Below are 22,479 nucleotides of genomic sequence, written 5' to 3' on the forward strand. Positions count from 1 at the left end.
GATTGCTAATTCTCATGCGCCACAAAAGCGAGGCTGCATCCACACTGGAGAAATAACCCGTTTTTGGAGCTGCTTTAACTCTTTCTGGCTCAAGGCTATGGAATTCTGGGAGTTGGAGTTTGTTGTGGGCCCCAGAACAAACTCCAACTCCCAGAATTCCATAGCCTTGAGCCAAGATGCTTAAAGCAGTGCCAAACCGGGTTATTTCTCTAGTGTAGATGCAGGCAGAGAGTGTTTTCTTAACCCAGGCTACTCAGCCAACAAGTCTAGCCAAATATATATATTGAAACTATTAATAAGGATACACTGTCAATTTATTTTAAGAATTTCGAAACCTTTACTCAGATGGACAAAGAAGGCTCTGATATCGAAGAGGAAGAACTAACTGGCCCATGTTTTAAGGACAGGCCAATTTATTTCTGTTTTAATAAGCATTTTCTACATCCACATTGGAGAAATAATCCGTATTTGATGCCGCTTTCACTGCCAGGGCTCCATGGTGCGATGGAATTCTGGGAATGGTATTTTGTTGTGGCACCAGAGGGCTACCATTCCCAGAATTCCCAGCCAAAGAATTCCTCCATTTCAGCCTTCTTCTGTCCAGGAGGAGAAACGAATGACACAGGCACCACAAAAGGGAGGACCTACCATAGTGGCTACCATTCCCAGAATCCCATGGCTAAGAAGCATAAATTTAGATTTATATTAGTATTTGCAGCTTTCCTTTTGTAATGTGCTGCATTTTTTTTAAGGTCCTCCCTTTTGTGCTGCCAATGTCATTCATGCTTCATAGGCTCAAAATGGAGGACATTTTGGATTTCCTCTTGGACAGAAGAAGGCTGAAATGGACGACATGTCCCGGAAAAGGAAGACATCTGGTCACCCTGACCATTTGTGATGATTCACACAGGAAGTAGGACATCTCTGTATTATTGGTTTGGTTTATTAAAAAATCTTAATATGTGTTTTGCTCTACATTGGAACAGATTACTCTGCACCGAGGGTATGAAAAATACAGATTTCCTTTTAGTCTCAGGCTGTGATTCCATGCACATTCAGAGTAAATTCCATCATATTCAACGGCTCCCATGTCTAAGTAAACATATGTAGAGATTTGGACTACTGTAACTGACTTTACTTGGGGCTGCCTTTGGAAACTGTCTGGAAACTTTAGCTGGTCCAGAATATTGTGGCCTGAATGGTGACAGGGGCCAGTTATAGGAGCATATATAATTCCCTTGTTAAAACAGCTTCACTAGCTAATGGTTCATTTCTGGTACAGTTCAAAGTGCTGGTCCTGATTTATAAAGCCCTATAAGTCAAACCCATGGTTTGAGTTTGAACTGTGACTCTGGAGATCAGGGTCTGATCCTGTTGGGCAAGTCACATTCTCTCCACCTCAGAGGATGCAATGGCGAACCTCCTCTGAAGAAAAATGGCAAGAAATAATAATAATAATAATAATAATAATAATAATAATAATAATAGTTATATTGTATTATATATTATGTTACATTATATTATAATAAAATTATTATATTATTATTATCCTGCTTACTTGCAGGAGCGCCTCCTTCCATACAATCCGCCCCGCACACTCAGGTCCTCTGGGAAAAACCTACTGCAGGCTGTCTGCAGTTACCCAGAGGACCTTTTCATCTGCCGCTCCTAAATTATGGAATGGCCTGCCAGAAGAGATCCAACACATCACCAATCATGACAGCTTTAAAAAGGTGGAAGGGAGTTCCAGATAAGTTCCTGAGAAGGCTCTTTCTTATATCCCTAACAAGTGAGCCTTAAAAAGGCTTTTAAAAGGCTGTCAAGACGTATCTCTTCCAACAGGCCTTCCCTGACGGTTCATCCCAGCTCCACTGATATAAATTGCAAATGACTGCCCCAAGATGTCTCACCACCAATTATGTCTATTTTAAGTGATTTTAACTGTATTTTAGAATGTTGTTGTTATAATTATGTAGTTTAGTTTTAAGGAAGGGTTAAGGTCTTATGTAATTTTATTTTGTATCTAATTATGTATTTTGTGTATTTTACTGTTGTAACCCGCCTCAATCCTATGGGAAAGGCGAGATAAAAATAAAACTTATTATCATTATTATTATTATATTATAATAAAATATATTATAATAAATCTATTATTTATTTATAAAAATTGGAACTCAGAGCTGGGACTCAAACCCTATGATATTGGAGGCACACAACAACAACAACAACAACAAAGGCTTAGGTCCAGACTATTTAAAAGAAAGTAACTCCCCACAGGAACCTGCAAAAGTCCTTAGATCTACAGGGGAAGGTTTTTTTTATCTATCCTGCCACCATCACAGGCTCACTTGTTAGGGATATAAGAAAGAGCCTTCTCTGGAACTTATCTGGAACTCCCTTCCACATGAGGCTAGGCTGGTCCCCTTCCTGTTTTTCTTTCACCCGCACAGAATTTTCTGTTTAAGCAGGATTTCAATATGTGATAAAAATAATTTTAAATAAGATTTCTAACCCTGGGAGAATGGTAGCATATAAATTAAATAAATTAAATAATAATTCCACTTAATTTGAATGGTTTACCCCCTGAAGTATTCTTCCTCTGTTTTGTCATACTAACTAACCATTAGTACCATTGATTTCCACATAAGACCATCCCTGAATCAGAAGACATTGACATTGATCCAAAACACACTGCAGAAATAATCCAGTTTGAGATCGCTTTAACTGCCCTGGCTCAGTCCTAGGGAATCCTGGGAATTGTAATTTATTGTGGCACCAGAGTTCTCTGACTTAGAAGGCTAAATGTCTTGCAAAACTACAGTTCCCAGAATTCCCTAGCATTGAGCCAGAGCAGTTAAAGTGGTCTCAAACTGGATTATTTCTGCAGTATGTTTTGGACCATTGTTATATAAAAAATGGTCTTTCTTCTTCTTCTTTTTTTTCCTTCAGTCTTCTCACAAAAGAAAAAGGGTGCTCAACTTGAGGAAAATGGAGCAGAGGGCACAACAGGGGAAACACAGCACCGAATAAGTAAAGAGATAGTACAGGAATGAATATAAGTTTCCAGGACCAGATGAACTACTGTACATCCAAGGGTATTAAAAGAACTGGCAATAATCTTTCAGAATTCCTGGAGAACAGGAGAAGTCCCAGCAGACTGAAGAAAGGCAAATCTTGCCCCATCTTTAAAAGGGTGGGAAAGAGGACCCAAACAATTACTGCCCAGACAGCCTGACATCAATAGCAGGAAAGATTCTAGAGAATATTATTAAACAACCAGTATGTAATCACTGAGAAAGGAATGCCATACTCACACAAAGTCAACATGGGTTTCTCAAAAACAAGTCATATCAGACTAATCTGATTTTTAAAAAATAATATTACTAGCTTGGTAGATGAAGGGAATACTGTGGATGTGGCATATCTAGGTTTCAGTAAGGCCTTTGATAAGATCTAGCATGATATTCTTGCAAAAAAGCTAGTAAAATGTGGGCTAGAAAATGCTATTGTTAGGTGGATTTGTAATTGGTTGATTGGCTGAACCCAAAGGGTGCTCAACAATGACTCCTCTTCATCTTGGAGAGAAGTAACTAGTCGGGTCCCACAAGGTTCTGTCCTGGGCCCAGTGCTATTCAACATCTTTATAAATTTATTGGATGATAAAATAGAGGGCATGCTTTACAAATTTGCAGATCACACTAAAATAGAATGGATAACTAATACCCCAGGGGACAGGATCAAAATTCAAAATGACCTTCATAGATTAGAAAGTTAGGTCAAAACTAACAAAATGAATTTCAGCAGCAAGAAGTATAAGGTGCTCCACTTAGGCAGAAAAAATAAAATGCATAGATATAGGATGGGGGGAACCTGACTTAACAAGACTATATGTGAAAGGGATCTAGGAGTCCTAGTAGACCACAAGTGAGTATGAGTCGCCAGTGTCATGTGGCAACTAAAAAGGTCAATGCAATTCTAGGCTGCATCAATAGAGGTATAGTATCTAGATCGAGGGAAGTAATAGTACCACTCTATTCTACTTTGGTCAGGCCTCAGCTGGAATACTGTGTCTGGTTCTGGGCACCACAATTAAAAAAGGATATTGAGATGCTGGAGTATGTCCAGAGGAGGATGACCAAAATGGTGAAGGTTTGAAAACCTTCGCCTGGGGAAGAGAAGGCTGAGATGTGATATGAGTGCAGTACCTTACATTTGCAGTACCTTACTTTTCTGTTGAAGTTCATTTTGTTAGTTTTAGCCCTGCTTTCTAATCTATTCAGGTCATTTTGAATTTTGATCCTCTCCTCTGGAGTATTAGCTACTCCCCCTAATTTAGTGTGATCTGCAATTTAAAAAAAAATTATACAATTTACACAACAGACATCAATAATAACATACATACATACCCTCCACATTCATCTATTATTCCCTACACATTATTACACATCATTATTTCTTAATCCATCTATCCCTTGACTTACTCTGTCTTTTTTCCATCTTCCTAAAACTTCTCCTTCAATTCCCACCTTACACTTCTAACTTCCCTGTCCTTCCTCACAACTTCCTTCTTCTTCCCGCTCCCTCTCTCAATGTTTATATTTTACAATCTACTACCTACTTGTCCCTCTCTTAATATTAACCTTCCGTTTACTAATTTCTACTCTACCCCCTACACTATTCATTCATCCTTATGCTTCCTACCTTCTTGTTTATCAATCTTATTTTACACCTTTGTTGTAAATCCTACGATTCAATTCAGTCTAATCATTATTTATATATCTCTAGCCTTATTTTGATTTGTCACCTTGGGCCCAAACAGACAGGCCAAAATAAAGCTGCTTCGACTCATTTAGGAAGTATGCTGTTTAAATGCTGCATGAGTCCTAAGAGGCTGGAAGCCATGCCAACGCTACGCTCCAGTCTGAAGGACTAGAATGCAGCTTTGGGGCAGCTTCTGGCCTCTTAAGATGCATGTGTCATTTAAACAGCATACCTCCAAAGTGACCCAAAGCAGCTTTATTTTGGCCTGTCTGTTTGGGCCCCTTAGCTACTGTCTTCTAAATTCATCTTAATTTCTCTAAAGGTATCATCTGCAAATTTTATATGCATGCCCTCTGTTCTTTTTTTCCAGGTCACTGATATTGAATAGCACTGGGGCCAGGACAGAACGCTAGTCTGCATTTTATTACCTGGTTTGCAAGAATATCATGTCCAAGTCAATGTGACTAAGACCAGAGCCTCAGAAGCTATTCCCCCAATGTTCCACCTGCCTCTTCATTCACTCTGCAGGTGGTAAAGGGACCCAGGATGGTAATAAATTCTTCCAACTCTTCAGAAGTATGAGCTCTCCATAGCAGCATTTCCCTCTTTAACATCACAACACGTTCAGTGTATGTTCACGTTTGTGTGTATGCATGTGCGGTGCCAACCCAATAGCAGAAGTATGAGACTTGTATCTACTTAGGACCTTGGAGGAGTAGCTCAAATTACACCATTAATAATCCAGCCTTGATTGCCATGGTATAACAATCAGAGGAGGCACAAACTTTCTTACATTGAGTGAGGCAAAATAGCAGTGTTACCGTGGCGCCATTAACTTATTTTGGGCTCTGAATAACCGTTGAGTTCAAGAGCAGTGCTCCAGAGCAGCACAGTCCTTGCTTGAGTGATAGGAGGAGCAACATGTATGATATCCCTGGTACCTTGGCCCCTCATACAACTGTTTGTATATAATTAACAGTGAGGCTTTTTCCGTTATTACTACTAAGCAGATGTCATGAACTAATGGAGGTCAATCCTGCAACCCAATCTCCCATGCATTGTTATGTTGTCATAGGTCACTGGTGAAACAATATTTTAATATTTTATCATGGATTTTATGGTAAGCTTGGTGAGCATCTCTGTACTATTTTAATGTGCCATATTTTATATCACACTTACAGGTATATATGTGTTTTTGTTTAAAGCAACAGATATTTTACATCTGCTGGTCTATGAATAAAATTATATTTAATCTGATCAAGTGAACACATAATATATCTAGCAAATAGTACAAGAGTGGAACTCAATCTGACTACCAGACGTTGGACTGCAGCTCCTATGGTGGCTAGGGATGGTGGAGGTTGTAGTTTAACATCTGGAGGAGTTAATGATTCTCACCCTGTTATAGCATGATACAAGAATTGTTAAACAGATGTAGTCATCAGGTTTATTGCACAGTAGGTAACTTCAGATATGAAAGTAAGCAAGTCCCATTACTGAGGAAGTTTAAAAGATCTTAAGGGACTAATAATAATAATAGTAATAATAATAATAAATTTTATTTATAGACCACTATTCCGCAATGATCATTTTTGACTTGAAGAAGTATATAAAAGGTTGTATATTTTAAAAATTTCTGGTTTACATTTATTAAATGAGCATTATTAAATCATTTGCTCTTTTATATTAAGGGTGGGAACTGTGTGGACCTCCTCATGTAGCAACTCCCAACAGGCCTAGCTAGCATAGCCAGTTATGAAGAATGGTGGGAATTGCAACAACATCGGGCAAGTAAAGTAAAGAGATAGTACAGGAATATCTGGTTAATCTAAATGAATATAAATCTCCAGGACCAGATGAACTACATCCAAGGGTATTAAAAGAACTGGCAAATGTAATATCGGAGCCATTGGCAACCATCCTTGAGAACTCCTGGAGAACAGAAGACTGGAGGAAGGCGAACGTTGTCCCCATCTTCAACAAGGGGAAAAAAGAGGATCCCAACAATTATCGTCCAGTTAGTCTGACATCAATACCAGGAAGATTCTAGAGCAGATCATTAAACAAAGTGTCTGTGAACATCTAGAAAGCAATGCCATAATAACAAAAAGTCAACAGGGGTTTCAGAGAAAGAAGTTATGCCAGACAAATCTGATCTCTTTCTTTGATAAAATTACCAGCTTGTTAGATGAAGGGAATGCTGTGGATATAGTATATCTTGATTTCAGTAAGGCTTTTGACAGGGTTCCCCATGACATTCTTGCAAACAAGCTAGTGAAATGTGGGCTAGACAAGGTAACTGTTACATGGATTTGTAACTGGTTGACCGGCTGAACCCAAATTGTGCTCAATAATGGCTCCTTTTCATCCTGGAGAGAAGTGACCAGTGGGGTCCCACAGGGCTCTGTCCTGGGCCCAGTGCTATTCAACATCTTTATCAATGACTTGGATGACAGAATTGGGGGCATACTTATCAAATTTTCAGATGATACCAAATTAGAAGTAGCTAATACTCCAGAGGACAGGATCAAGATTCAAAATTACCTTGATAGATTGGAAAGCTGGGCCAGGTGTAACAAAATGAATTTCAACACGGAGAAATGTAAGGTACTGCAGTTAGGGTGGAAAAATGAAATGAACAGATACAGGATGGGGGACACCTGGCTGAAGGAGACTATGCGTGAAAGGGATCTGGGAGTCCAAGTAGACCACAAATTGAACATAAGTCAACAGTGCAATGTGGCAGCTAACAAGGCCAATGTGATTTTAGGATGCATCAATAGAAGTTTAGTGTCTAGGTCAAGGGAAGTAATAATCCCACTCTATTGTGCTTTGGTCAGGCCCCAGATGGAATATTGTGTCCAGTTCTGGGCACCACAATTTAAAAAGGATGTTGAAAAACTGGAGCGTCTCCAAAGGAGGGCAACTGAAATGGTGAAGGGTCTGGAAACCATGCCCTATGAGGAACGACTTAGGGAGCTGGGAATGTTTAGCCTGGAGAAGAGTAGGTTAAGAGGTGATATGATAGCCCTGTTTAAATATTTGAAGGGATGTCATATTGAGGAGGGAGCAAGCTTGTTTTCTGCTGCTCCAGAGACTAGGACCCGGAGCAATCGATGCCAGCTGCAGGAAAAGAGATTCCACCTCAACATTAGGAGGAACTTCCTGACAGTAAGGGTGTTAGGAAATGACATTTATGTGTCTACAAGATGGAGCTGTAGCGGAACCTATTACAGTTCCAGTGGCACTTGACACTTGTATTATGGAATGTTGATGCTGTCAGTCCTTCAGAGAGAGAGTGTGTGTCAGTTATGACAGTTGGTGTTAGAGTAACTGCCTCTCTGTTTTGTTGTTATGGTTGTTTGGTTGGCAAAGTAATTTATTTATTAAAGTAACTTATTTATTAAAGCCCTCATGTAGAGTGAAGGCTGGAAGTGCTCTTGTCATTATTTCTCAAGCCGAGAGCTTAAGGCAGTTTGCAGTGGTGAAAGAATATTTTCCTTCTTGGCCTGAATACCTTTGCAGACATCTCTTCAAATTCCTTCTCCCTGGCGTCCTGTCGACGTGGTTCAACTCTGTAGGTGGTCGTGGTGGACACAGCGTGTCTTTCCACGCCCTAACAAAGGGCTGTTCAACAGTGGAACAAACTCCCTCGGAGTGTAGTGGAGTCTCCTTCTTTGGAGGTCTTTAAACAGAGGCTGGATGAACATCTATCGGGGATGCTTTGATTTAGATTTCCTGCATGGCAAGGGTTGGACTGGATGGCCCTTGCGGTCTCTTCCAACTCTATGATTCTATGATTCACCCCAATGTTATGTATCATCCTCTCTCTTCATCTTAGGCATAGTCATTTTCCAAACCATTAAACAGTTGCGAAGAAGACCTCTTACATTGCAGCATTCCTTAAAGAGGTGCTTCGTTTCCAGAGGCCTGTGCAAAAATATTATCTATAGATTCATAACACCCACTATAAAAAACTACATTACAATTGCTTTTCATATCATCTGTAGAATCTGGGGGAAGAATCCAGGACCTTGTCTATACAAAGCATGAACTATACTATTGAACTACAGTACCTCTCATTTACAGTGAAAGTAGATGTATATTCTGCACAAGTAAAAAGGTAAATAACTGTCAGAGAATACTATTCTGCACACAGCTTATCTCCCATGAAGAAATTGGTTATCTTTAAAACAATTAAGATTTTTCATCTGAATATAGCAGGAATACAATAATGGATGGCCATCTATTGGGGATGTTTTGATTTAGATTTTCTGCATGGTAGAGGAGTGGACTGAATGGTCCTTGCGGTCTCTTCCAACTCTATGATTCTATAATAATATATTAAATTTTGTTTATATCTCCCGCTTCTCCCTTCAGATAGAAGCGGGATTACATCAATAAAAACATTAAAAAATACATGGACAATACAAAATACTTAAATCAGAAATAAAAAGGGAAAAGTTGTTACAGTATTGGTCACAATCGTAAGAATCAAGTCATCGTATTCAGATATTCAAAATCAGATTAGAGGAGATCTGTTGGATAGGCCCGCTGGAAGAGATCCGTTTTCAATGCCCTCTTGAAGGCTTCCAAAGAAGGTATAAGATGGATCTCTTCCGGTATGTTGTTCCAAAGTCTAGGGGCCATCACAGAAAATGTTTTACAAGAGGTAGTTTTCAACCTGGTTTTGGGGTGTTCTAATATTTTTGTGCCAGATGTTCTGAGACTGCAAGGCGGATTATGTAGAGAGAGGTGTTCCCTTAAATAACTCGGGCCCAGGCCATGTAGGGCTTTATAGGTAATAACTGACACTTTGTATTGTGCTCAGAAGCTAATTGGCCGGTGTAATGCGCTCTGATCTTGGTGTCCTGGTGATCAGCCTGGCTGCAGCATTCTGAATCCGTTGGAGCTTCTGAACTTGGTACAAAGGTAGTTCCATGTAGAGCGCATTACAGAAATCTAAACGAGAGGTTACCAGTGCGTGTACTACTGTTTCAAGGTCCCCCTGAGCCAGGTAGGGACGTAGTTGGCGTATCAGCCGAAGCTGACACCATGCAATCCTGGCTATCGTCTCCACCTGAGATGTCAACTGTAGAGACAAGTCCAAGAGCACTCCCAAACTGCAAACTTCATTCTTCAGGGGAAGTGTGACCCTGTCAAGGATGGGTTGGGAAATCTCCTTCCCCAGACCAGGGGCACCTATCACGAGCACATCTGTTTTCTCTGGATTCAGCTTAAGTTTGTTTCCCCTCATCCAGCCCATTACAGACTCAAGGCAGGCATTCAGAAGAGAGATGCCATTAGGGTTGCCATAAGTCAGGACCTCCAAACCGGGACAAATGTAGGACAAATGTAGGACAAAATTTTCAAATGGAGGACACATTTTTTAAAAATGGAGGACACGCAAAAATGATGTTTTTTAAAAAAATTTTCATATAAATACATGTTTCTTAGGCATGATCAAAATGGAGGACATTTGGCATTATTCCTAGACAGATGGCAGAAATGTGCTTCCCTTTCTGGCCAAAAACCAGAAGAGGAGGAAGAGTGGAAGAAGCAGAGGAGGAGGAAGAGGAGAAGAAGAAAAGGAGGAAGAAGAGGAGGAGGAAGAGGGGAAAAGGAGAAGGAGGAAGAAGAGGAAGTAGAGAGGAAGAAAAAGGGGAGGAAGAGGGGAAGGATGAGGTGTAGAAGAAGAGGAGGAGGGAGAAGATGAAGAAGAAGGGGAGGAGGAGGAGGAGGACAGGAGGAAGAAGAAGAAGAGGAGGAAGAAGAAGAGGAGGAGGAGAGTAAGAAGAAGAAGAGGAGGAAGAAGAGGAGGAGGAAGAAGATGAAGAAGAAGAGGAAGAAGAGGAGGAGGAGAGGAGGCAGAAGAAGAGGAGGAGGAGAAAGAAGAGGAAAGGCTCTTTCCCCTCCCTGGCCGCCTCCCTGGCCAGCGGAAGAGGCTGCAAAGCAGGGGAAAAGGGCCCTCTGAGGCGAGACCCTTTTCCCCTCCCTGGCCGGCGGAGGAGGCTGCAAGGCAGGGGGAAAGGGCCCCGCTGAGGCGAGACACTTTCCCCTTCCCTGGCCGCCTCCCTGGCCGGCGGAGGAGGCTGCAAGGCAGGGGAAAAGGGCCCCGCTGAGGCGAGACCCTTTTCCCCTCCCTGGCTGGTGGAGGAGGCTGCAAGGCAGGGGAAAGGGGCCACGCTGAGGCGAGACCCGTTTCCCCTCCCTGGCCTCCTCCCTCGCCGGCAGAGGAGGCTGCAAGGCAGGGGAAAGGGGCCCCGCTGAGGCGATACCCTTTTCCCCTCCCTGGCCGCCTCCCTGGCCGGCGGAGGAGGCTGCAAGGCAGGGGAAAGGGGCGCCGCTGAGGGGAGACCCTTTTCCCCTCCCTGGCCACCTCCCTGGCTGGCGGAGGAGGCTGCAAGGCAGGGGAAAGGGGCCCCACTGAGGCGAGACCCTTTCCCCCTCCCTGGCTGCCTCCCTGGCCGGCGGAGGAGGCGGAAAGGCAGGGGAAAGGGTCCCCGCTGAAGCGAGACCCGTTTTCCCTCCCTGGCCACCTCCCTTGCCGGCGGAGGAGGATGCAAGGCAGAGGAAAAGGGCCCCGCCGAGGCGACACCCTTTCCTGCTGCCAGGCCGCCTCCCTGGCCGGTGGAGGAGGCGGAAAGGCAGCGGAAAAGGGCCTCGCCGAGGCGAGGCTCCTTTCCCTGCCTTGCGTCCGTCGCGGGGGGATCCCGTGGGCGGGGCCAAACCGGGGCGGGACCATGTGGACCCGCCCCAAACCGGGAATGTCCCGCCCCCCGGCGGGATATGGCAACCCTAGATGCCATCCTTAGTCACTACAGCAGTCGGAGACATAGAGAAGTGAATTTGGGTGTCATCGGCATATTGATAACACCGTGCCCCTTGTCTCCAGATGATCTCTCCCAGCGGCTTTGTGTAAATGTTAAAAAGCATGGGGAACAGAATGGCGACCTGAGGGATGCCAGATGTCAGTTCTCTTTTACGAGAACAACTATCCCCCAGCATCACCATCTGGAATCTGCCCGAGAGGTAGGAACGGAACCACTGGAGCGCAGTGCCCCCAATACCTAAATCCTGGTTAGGTCTTTATTCCAGGTATCAACCAGGGCATCGATAGAATCACTGTCATTTCCAACCATAAAACCCTCTAGGGCTTCCTGGAACCTTTTGGGTTCCATCAGCCTTTGAGGGCGGATCAGTTTAATGCAGGGGTAGGCAACCTTTTTGAGCCGGGGGCCGGGTTGCTGTCCCTCAGACAACTGGGGGGCCGAAGCAAAAAAAAAAAATAATTAAATGATTTTTTTCCCAAAAATTAAATAAATAAATAAACTGGGACAAATGTAGGACAAAAATTTCAAATGGAGGACTTTTTTTTTTTTTAATGGAGGGCACGCTAAAAAATTTGCTGATTTTTAAAATAATGTTAATATAAATGCATGTTTCAGTGGCTTCTATAGACAGTTGCCTCACTTGCCCGCTGCTTGCCCCCCCTTGCCCGCCTCCTCCTGAAAGGCCAAAGGCCCCACACCCTCACGCGAGAGGCCAAAGGCTCCAGCGGCAATCGGCGGCAGAACAAGGCGGGGGCCGGTCCCAAGGCCTTGCCGGGCCGCATCCGGCCCGCGGGCCGCAGGTTGCCTACCCCTGGTTTAATGGATCCTCCACCTCGGAGGGGGTGTGAGTAGTGGCTTTTAGGCCAACCTTGACCAGGAAATGGTCCGTCCATGACAGGGCAGTGGTGTTGATAACCTCTGCCAACGGGCTTTCCTGTTCTGTACAGAAGACCACATCAAGTGTGTTACCTGCACAATGTGTCGGACCTGAGACTAATTGGGACAGGCCCATGGCTGTCATGGAAGTCATGAACTCCTGATTCTATGATTCTATGATACCACAGTTCACATACCTGGTTTACAAAGAACCTTGCTTGAAGTTTAAATAGTTCTGTATTTGGTATACTTTTGCTCATATAATCTATCCTTTTCCTGCGCTTGGTCAAATAAACATGCAAAGGTAAATTACCTGTCATTTTTGTTTCTTAGACAAGCTCTTAATTACCTGCAACCATTTTGTTTTTCTTATAATTATTTCTGTTGAATATATTCTTCTCAAGCAGGACTGATAAATATAGACCACTCTTTCCAAAATGAATATACTTTAGACTCTACAATTGAGAAAGCTGATAAGGTACTGTTATTAATGCTGATTTTCTGCCTATTCCATGCAGGACACATATCACTTAATTATGCTACAGGCCTATGGATGCTTATTACAATATAATCCTATTGAACATGCTGTGAACATGATGAAAAATGGTTGGCAAGTCATCTGATATTATAGTATGCAGCCCATGTTTTATCTTGGATCAAGGGCAGTATTTTATAATATTACCTTTGATTTAAAAATTAAATTAAAAATAAAAATAAGGCCTGGTGGAACAATGGTTAAATTGTTATTGTTATTGTTATTGTTATTATGCTTTATTTATATAGCACTGTAGATTTACACAGAGCTGTACATACAAGCAATAAAATAGATAAAATAAACCTGCCCATGGCGTACAATCTAAGAAATAACAGCATAATGAATATAAATAAATCATAAAAATACAGAAAAGGGTACAATAAAGTAAAGCAGGCAACAAATTAAAAATGTCAAGTAACAAATAATAGTCATACAATGCCTGGGAATACTTCTCTGAACAGGATGGTCTTCAACTCAGTTTTGAAACTGGTTAAAGAAGTGATGGGCCGTGTTCATGGGGGAAAAAGAGATTCCAGGAGTGAAGGGCAGCAAGTGAAAAGGGACAAATCCTGGACAGGGCAGTGAAAATCCTAGACATCGGTCCTTGAATACTAGAACGGAGGGCACAAGTGGGAAGGTGAGGAGAAAGAAGGTTAGATAAATAAGGAGGGGCCAGCCCATGCAAGGCTTTAAAAGTCAACGGCAGGAGCTTATATTGAATACAGAAGGGGAGCCAGTGAAGGGATAATACAGTCGGCCCTCCTTATACGCGGATTTGCCATCCGCAGATTTGAGCATCCGCGGATGGCAAATCGGGAAATTGTCCCCAATGGCGGCGTGCGTGCACGCGCACCGCCATTGGGGACAATTTCCTTCTCCTCCCTCCCCTCCCTCGCTTCCCTCCTCCCTTCCCTCCCTGCCTCCCTCCCTTCCCTTCCCTTTACTTACCTTCACTCTCTCGGCACAGCGGCTTGGCCTCCGCCGCTGTGGGGTAGCCAGGTGGAAGGGCCGGATACCAGTGCTGGAGGGCCGGATACCAGTGCTTTTTTTTGGAAGAGGAGGCGCGGAGGGCAGCAGGAGGCCTGGAGGAGGCTGGGTGACGGTGCCGGAGGCCTTGAAGGCCTCTGGCGCTGCTTCCCTCCACGCCTCCTCTTTGCTTTTCCTTGCGAAGAGGAGGCGCGGAGGGCAGCAGCGCCAGAGGCCTTCAAGGCCTCCAGCACCGTCACCCGGCCTCCTTGCCACCACTGCCGCCGCGGAAGGGACGGGTGTCGGTGCTGGGGCCCTCTTGGCCTCCAGCACTGGTATCTGGCCCTTCTGTGGCGGCGGAGGCATGGATGGAGGCCGGATGCCAGCGCTAGAGGCCTTGAAGGCCTCTGGCGCGGTGGCTCTGCCTCCTCCCGGCCACTGCGGGAAAGGCCCGGTGGCGGTGCTGTTGGGGGCCAAGAGGCCTCCAGCACTGCCATTGCGCCCTTTCATGGCGGCGGAGAGGAAGCCGAGGCTTGGCCTCCGCCGCCACCGCTGCCACCCAGCTACCCCCGCAGCGGCGGTGGCAGAGGCCAAGCCACTGCGCCGAGAGAGTGAAGGTAAGTAAGGGGAAGGGAAAGGAGGGAGGCAGGGAGGAGGGAAGCGAGGGAGGGGAGGGAGAAGGAACTTTTGTCCCAATGGCGGCGCGTGTGCATGCGTGCCGCCATTGAGACAAATGGGACTTGAGCATACGCGGATTTTGGTATACACGGGGGGGGGGGTCTGGAACGGATCCCCCGCGTATACCAAGGACCCACTGTGATAGAGGAGAAACATGGTCGGACCAGTGGGCAGATGTAATAATGTGTGCAGTTGAATGCTGGACAGCAATTAAAGGACAGAGGTGAGAGAGAGGAAGCCCTGCCAGAAGGAGGTTACAATGTCATGAGACAACCAAAGCATGGACCAGAGTCTTGACAGTAGAGGCCGAAAGAAATGGACAGATTTTTACCAATATTGTAGAGAAAGAATCTACAGGCCTTGGCTGTAGATCTGGATCTGAGGGATACACGACAGAGAAGAATCAAAAATGAAACCAAGACTGCGGGCTTCCTGGACCAGTCGAATAGAGATGTTGTCAAAAGAAACAGAAAAGAAGTATTGGAGGGAGGGCTTAGGTGGAAAGACAAAAAGCTCCGTCTTGGACATGTTGAGCTTCAAATGCCGATAGTGCATCCACTGAGAGACAGCTATGAGACAAAATTAAACTTGCTGTTCAAGCCCCAGAGAAAAGTCAGAGGTGGAAAGATACAGCTGAGTGTCATCGGCGTACAGATGGTAGGAAAAACCAAAAGAGCTGATAAGTTTTCCTAGGGACAATGTGTAGAGAGAAAACAAAAGGGGACCCAAAACACAGCCCTGAGGAACTCCAACAGATAAGGGGACAGAGGATGAGGTCTGACCACCCGTGACCACTGCAAAAGATTTATCTGACAAATAAGATCTAAACTAGTCAAGAACAGAGTCTGAGAACCCAAGGTTATAAAGTATGTCAACTAGAAGACCGTGATCCACAGTGTCAAAGGCTGCAGACTCCTCAAGAAGAATGAGAAGAGAGTAAAGGCCATTTGCCTTGGCCTGTAAAACATCATCCGAGATCTTAGTGAGAGCCGTCTCTGTATAATGCCATGGGCGGAAACCGGACTGAAAGGAATCGAGAATGGAGTTGGCTTCAAGAAACTCAAGACAGCGAGAATAAATGACCCATTCCAAAATCTTAGAATGAAAAGGAAGAAGAGAAATCAGATGATAGCTAGACAATGAAGAGGGGTCAAGAGAAGTTTTTTTCAGAATAGGGGAAACTAAAACATGTTGAAAGACTATAGGGAAAGTACCCGTAGAGAGGGAAAGATTAAAGATATAGAGAAACGAGGGCAGAAAAGAAGGAGCTATAGAAATTAGAAGATGAGTAGGAATTGGATCAAGAGAACAAGTTGCAGGTTTGGAAGAGTTCAGCAGTGTAGAGAGTTCATCTAAAGAAACAGGAGGAAACACAGAAAAAAATTTAGGTGAGAGTGATAGAAAATTAATAGTAGAAGAAAAACCACGAGGGACTATCTCAGAGCGAATAGTGGTAATCTTTGAGATGAAATAGTTAGTGAAATCATTCTGAGAGAATGATGAAGAGACAGGAGGAGAGGGAGGTTTAAGCAAAGAGTTGAAGGTGGAGAACAAACACTGTGGGCACTTCTCATTGGTGTAGATCAATGATTTATAATAATTCTGTTTTGCTATGGACAGGGCGTGTGAGAAGGAAGAAAGAACAAATTTGTAATGAATAAAATTAGCCCACTCCCTGGACTTTTTCCAAAGGTATTCGGCTGCTCGAGATTAGAACTAGAGAAACCTAACAATGGGAGTGAGCCAAGGCTGAGGCCTAGTCATAGAAGAAGACGTGCGTACAGATGCCAGATGCCAGTACTGCAGCCACAAGGTTGTGAGTTTGATCCCAGGGCTCCAAGGTTGACTCAGCCTTCCATCCTTTTGTAAGTCAGTAAAATTAGTACCCAGCTTGTTGGGGGCAATTGGTGTAGAGATTGTAAACCGCCTAGAGAGTTCTGAGTTCACTATGAAGTGGTATAGAAATGTACATGTTATAGCTATTGCTATTACAGTGGGACCTTGGTATCCACGGATTTGAGCATCTGTGGATGGCAAGCCTGCATTGTCCCTAATGGCGGCACGTGTTCACAGTTGTGCCACCATTAGGGAAATGGGACTGAAGTCTACCCTTCCTTCCTTCCTTCCTTCCTTCCTTCCTTCCTTCCTTCCTCTCTCCCCCCTCCCTCCCCCTCCTACGCTTCTGGGCTTCAGAGATGGTTCAGAGACAGTTCATGGGTAAAGGCTGGAGCCCTGTCAGCAAAGGGAGCCAGCGCCAGCTGTTGGGGGTGTAGTCAGGGAGGGGAGGGTGAGGAGAGGGTTGATCGGGGAGAACTGCAACAGGAGAGAAGAGAGGACCCAGGGGAGGTCTGGGAGGAAGGGATGTGGACCTGGGGGAGGAGGATAAAAGGTGAGGGAGAGGAGAATGCGGGGAGAAGGGCGAGAGGTGGAAGAGCTGGACATGGAGAGGCGGTCAGAACAGGGACAGAGAAGGTACTTAGGAGTCCTGGAAGAGGGAGATGCCCAGGGACTTTGCAAAAGAAGCCTAGTTTGTTAAGAGTTGGGCCACCCCCAGGGGTAAAGCTGCTTGACCTTTCTCCTTTTGTGTCGTGTCTTTTTTAGATTGTAAGCCTGACGGCAGGGAACCGTCTAATTAAAAAGATTGTATGTACAGCGCTGTGTAAATTTACAGCGCTTTATAAATAAAGGTTAATAATAATAATAAAGAGGAAGGAGACTTTAGGTATCAATCTGATGTTAAAACCTTCCTTCCTTGTCCATCTGGATCTTCTCTGCCCATCAAACACCCCATTTCCCTCCAGTTCCTTCCTTCTCAATCCGATGTTAAACTCTTCTTCTCCCCTAAGTTAAATACCCTCGACTTATCCATTTATCATATTAAAATCCATGATTTTTGCCCTAAAACCTTCCCTCGACTTATACATGAGGTCAACTTGTGCATGAGTATATACAGTGATTAAAGTATAGAACAATAAACTATTAAACAATAGAATTAAACTATTAAAAACTATTAAAAACTATTAAACAATAGAATTAAAAACAAATTAAAACATAATAATTGAAAAGTCAAGAAAGAACCACAGTAGAACAACTGTTGAAAACCTTTATAAAAAGTCAGTTTTCCAAAGTGTCTTCACTTGATGACAGAAGAACAATAGGAAGACAACAGGTCTAGCTTCATTTAGAAGAGAGTTCCAGAGCCTAGGAATAGATGCTGACAAGGCCCTCTTCCACACTCCCACCAGCCATGTCTGTGAAGGTGGTGGGACCGACTCCCCCAAAGCTCTCAAAGCCTAGAGAGGCTTGTATGGAAGAAAACAGCTCTCCAAACAGACTGGACCTGACCTGTGAAGGGCTTTAGAGGTCATAACCTTTTCTGAAGAACAGGGTAAAAATTCACATCATCATCATCATCATCATCATCATCATCGCTGAACACTATTATATCACTATGTATGCCGCTATCATGCTCTGCCCAAAAACAACCTTTAGAACTCCAGATATTCCATTAGCAGATGACTTACAAAGAGTAAATGCATTAACATATTCATGGACTATATTCTAATCTACATAAGTTAAGCTTTCGCTTACATGGTTGTGTTCTTTTATCCCATATCATGATTCCGGATTACACTGAGGATTAATTTGACATTTTAGGGGTGTCTGGATGTCTCCAACGGTTGCAGGAACCTTGTTGCATTGTTACATTTGAATCAACGTAGAATCTTTTAATGTTTTGCAATAGTGGGAGTGGTGTTAACTGGCCAAATAACCCCATACACAGAGTCTAGTTTTCGGGTATAAATATTAATTCCCAAATCTAGCCTCTTCACACACAGTTGGCCCCCAATCTGTGTTTTGGAGATTTGTGTTGCCCTCAAACCTAGGGTTGCCATAAGTCAGGACCTCCAAACCGGGACAAATGTAGGACAAATGTCGGACAACATTTTCAAATGTAGGACAATTTTATAAAAATGGAGTACACAAAACATTGCTGGTTTTTTAAAAAAATATATAGGGTTAGATAGAAGGGGGGTTAAATAAGGGGGTTTGAGAAGGGGGGCTAGAGAAGGAGGGCTAGATGGGGTATCTAGAGGGGGTTAGGGTTAGATAAAGAGGAGTAGAATAGAGAGGGGTTAGAGGGGGGCTTAGAAGAGACTTAAATAAGGGAGTTAGATAGAGGGGGTTAGAGAGGGCTTAGATAGCGGGGGGTTAGATGGGCTTAAATTCTCAAGCACCAGAGTTGTTCTCTCTGCAGGGCTCTCAGACTACATACACACTGCAGAAATAACCCAGTCTGACAGTACTTTAACTGCCCTGGCTCAATGCTATGGAATTCTGGGAAATGTAGTTCGTTGTGGCTCCAAAGCAGAGCTCTGCTTGTTCAGTGCCAGGAGCTGATCTGCCTGTGTAATTTGGCTATCTGTGAATTTCACAAACCGCTCGGATTCCCAGTGATTGGGCGGTATATAAATAAATCCTATTATTATTATTATTATTATTATTAATTAAGGGGTTAGAGTAGTGGTTCCCAAACTGTGTCCTTTAAGAGATTTTGGACTTCAACTCCCAGAAGACTCAGACATGTTACTCAGTAGTCTGAGATTCTGGGAGCTGAAGTTCAAAATTACTTAAAGAGCACAGTTTGGGGATCACTGGGTTAGAGAAAGGGGGGAGTAGATAGAGAGGGGTTATAGGGGGATTTAGATGGAGAGAAGGTGGTAGATAGAAGGGGGTTAGAGAGGGCTCAGTTAAAGTGGGGTAACAGGGGGAGAGGGAGTCAGAGAGAGGGTTAGAAAGGAGAGGGGTGTGTGTTTGGGGGGCCCTGGGGAGGGGCCTTCCAATGTCCGACGGGGGCAATCCTGGGGGGAGCCTGGGGCCCAGGAGGGGCCTGGAAGGTGCCCTTTTGCCTCTCCCAGGTGCCAGCCCCTTCCTCCTCTTTTGAGCCTTGCCGAGGCTCCTCTTCCTCTCCGACGGCTGAGTCCCTGAGGCGCTCCTCCCCTTTAGTGAGGCAGCTCTCCCGGTGCTTCAGAGCCCCTTCCTTGCAAAAGCAGGAGGAGGAGGAGGGCTGGGGCGGCAGGGGTTCCAGGAAAGGGCCCTTTCCTCCCCTCTCCCAGCGGCCTGCCTGGATGGGCGGGGGCCACTGCTGCTGCCGACCTGCCTGGCCCTGCTCCTCCTCGCGCCTTGTTGCCCTACCTGACTAAGCCTGCTCCTTGGGAGGGCTGGCCAATAGGGGCAAGGCAGAGCAGCAGAGCCCTTCCCTGCCAGTTCCAGCCCTGGCTGTTGCACTCATCACAATATAGGGATGCAGCAGGGCCAGGAGCTGGGCAGCCACCCGAGGGCGTGACGGGACCGGGAACGCCCCCTAGAAAGCGGGGGAGTCATGCCTCCCACCGGGTTATGGCAACCCTACCTCAGTCTCAGCCACTGTTGCTTTGCATGGTTCCAGTGAGTTCTGAGAACTCTAGGCTTGGGTGAATTAAGAGAGCTTTATTTAGAAACTATGCAGAGTGCAATCACACACACACACACACTAGCAATTCACACCATCACAGCATTCAGAGATAACAAAAAATGAGGTTTGGAAAGGGGATGGCGGAGTTTGAGGAATTTTTAAGGAGAGTGATATTTACCTGTTCAAAGAGTGGGCCACAGAAAGTGAGAGTGGCTCAGACTGGAATATGAAGGAATCACAGTATGTGAAACACAAACTGACAGCCAACTATGTGCAAATAGGCTAGATTTTGGGACCAATATTTATACAGTCGGCCCTTGGTATCTGTGGGGGATCTGTTTCAGACCCTCAGTGTATACCAAAATCTGTGGATGCTCGAGTTCCAAGACTTCAATGGCAGCATGTCCGTGTGGCTGCATTGCTATTAAGGACAGACCCCATTGTCCCCAGTGGCGACACTTTCACACTGCTGCACTGCCATTAGGGACAATGGGACTTGTCCCTAATGGGGGTGGGGTCATGCACTGTCATCGGGGACAAGCGCGGCCTTGCTGTCCCTGGATGGCATGTCCATGGATACCGAGGGCCGACAGTACCTGAAAACTACCCTCTGTGTATGGAGCTATCTGGCCAGGTAACAAAGGCTTGATGCTTCTCCTCAGAATTGACAAATGGGTTCCGGACTAGCTGATGGTTTTACTTTAGTGTGACAAAAAGAGTGATTGGATCAGGATATCCCCAGGATGGATGGACAGGGAAGTTTGACTGGGAACAGGACAGGGTCTAGGCAGAAATAATGGGCTGACTTCTTTGGTGCAATGAGACCTCCTTTGTCTCTTGGTGCAAGAGGAAATACAGAAGGCATGGTTGAAGTAGGGTTGCCATAACCCTCCTACCGGCGGGACATTCCCAGTTTTTCACCACTAGGGGGTGTCCCTGCACAGTATGTTGCCAATCTGGTGACTTTCACACCAAAATGGGTACTTTTCAGAGCCTTTGGTGTGATTTTGGTGGTTGGTTTTAATGGTAATTTTGAGAGTTGAAATAAGTTCCAATTATTTTTATTCAATTAGGGCTATGTTTTATTGCCATATTAACATTACAGGGACTTTCCAGGGATTTTGACTGAATATTTGGTGAGATATGGGGGGGGGGGGGATTTGGTGAGTTTTGGCCAAACGTTTGGGGAATTATCTTCAAGGCTTGTTGGCAACAGGAGGTTGCCAGACTCAGGAAGAGGAGCTCCTCCTCTGTTTGGTTCCCCACGTGGACCGGTCCCAGCAAGGCAGCAGAGGAGAGAGGGCCATTTCCTTTGGCACCGAGGAGAGGATGATGATGAGGGGGAGGAAGAGGAGGAGGAGGTGCATGGCCATTTTCAGTATGTATTTTGCCCCTGTGTATTTTTTCTAACTTTGACTGCCAGGGCTCAGTGCTCTGGAATTCTGGTGTCTGTGAGGCATTTGGCCTTCTCTGTCAGAGAGCTCTGGTACCACAATAAACTACAATTCCCAGGATTCCATAGCACTGAGCCCTGGCAGTCAAAGCAGTGTGTTTTCGACACAGATATCCTCCTTTTGTGAGCTAATGAATGAATCCAGTCCCTAGCCTTTCTATCTCTCTCACACACTGCAGGAGTAATAACCCACTTTGAGACTGCTTTAACTCAATGCTAGGGAATCCTGGGAATGCTAGTGTTTGGGAAACATTGAGACTTCTCTGTCAGAGATGGCTCTGAGGCCACAATAGACTACAATTCCCAGGATTCCCCAGCACTGAGCAGTCAAACTGGACCATTTCCTCAGTGTGGATGCACCTGGTGAGGCATTCTGGGCACTGCAGTTCAACTACGTTTGGAGGGTTATGTGACTCCCTGTCAGAGATAGCTCTGGGGCCACAGTGTACTACAATTCCCAACATTCCCCAGCACTAACCCAGAACAGTTAAGTCACTCTCGAACTCAGTGTGGATGCAGCTTTGGTGAGGAACTCTGGGCATTTCAGTCCAGCTATGTTTTATTTCGTCAGTGTATTTTGGACCAGAGACAAGGTGACCAGACATCCTCCTCCTTTTCCAGGACATGTCCTCTTCTGTCAAATTTCAAAATGTCCTCCATTTTGATCATGCCTAAGAAACATGCATTTATATTAACATTTTTAAAAAATCATCATCAATTTTTTTGGCGTGTCCTCCATTTATTAAAAATGTGTCCTACATTTGAAAATGTTGTCCTGCATTTGTTCCAGTTTGGAGGTCCTGACTTATGGCAACCCTAGGTGGAAGGAGGAAGCAATTATTACACTCATTTAGATTTGAGTGTCCTATTACTTGGTTTGTCCATGTGCCTTGTGTCTTTGTTCCTTTTCTCCTGGGAACCT

Source organism: Sceloporus occidentalis, unplaced genomic scaffold (genome assembly GCF_023333645.1).
Source record: "Sceloporus occidentalis isolate IW3139 unplaced genomic scaffold, rSceOcc1.0.p SCAF_2, whole genome shotgun sequence".
NCBI lineage: Eukaryota > Metazoa > Chordata > Lepidosauria > Squamata > Phrynosomatidae > Sceloporus > Sceloporus occidentalis.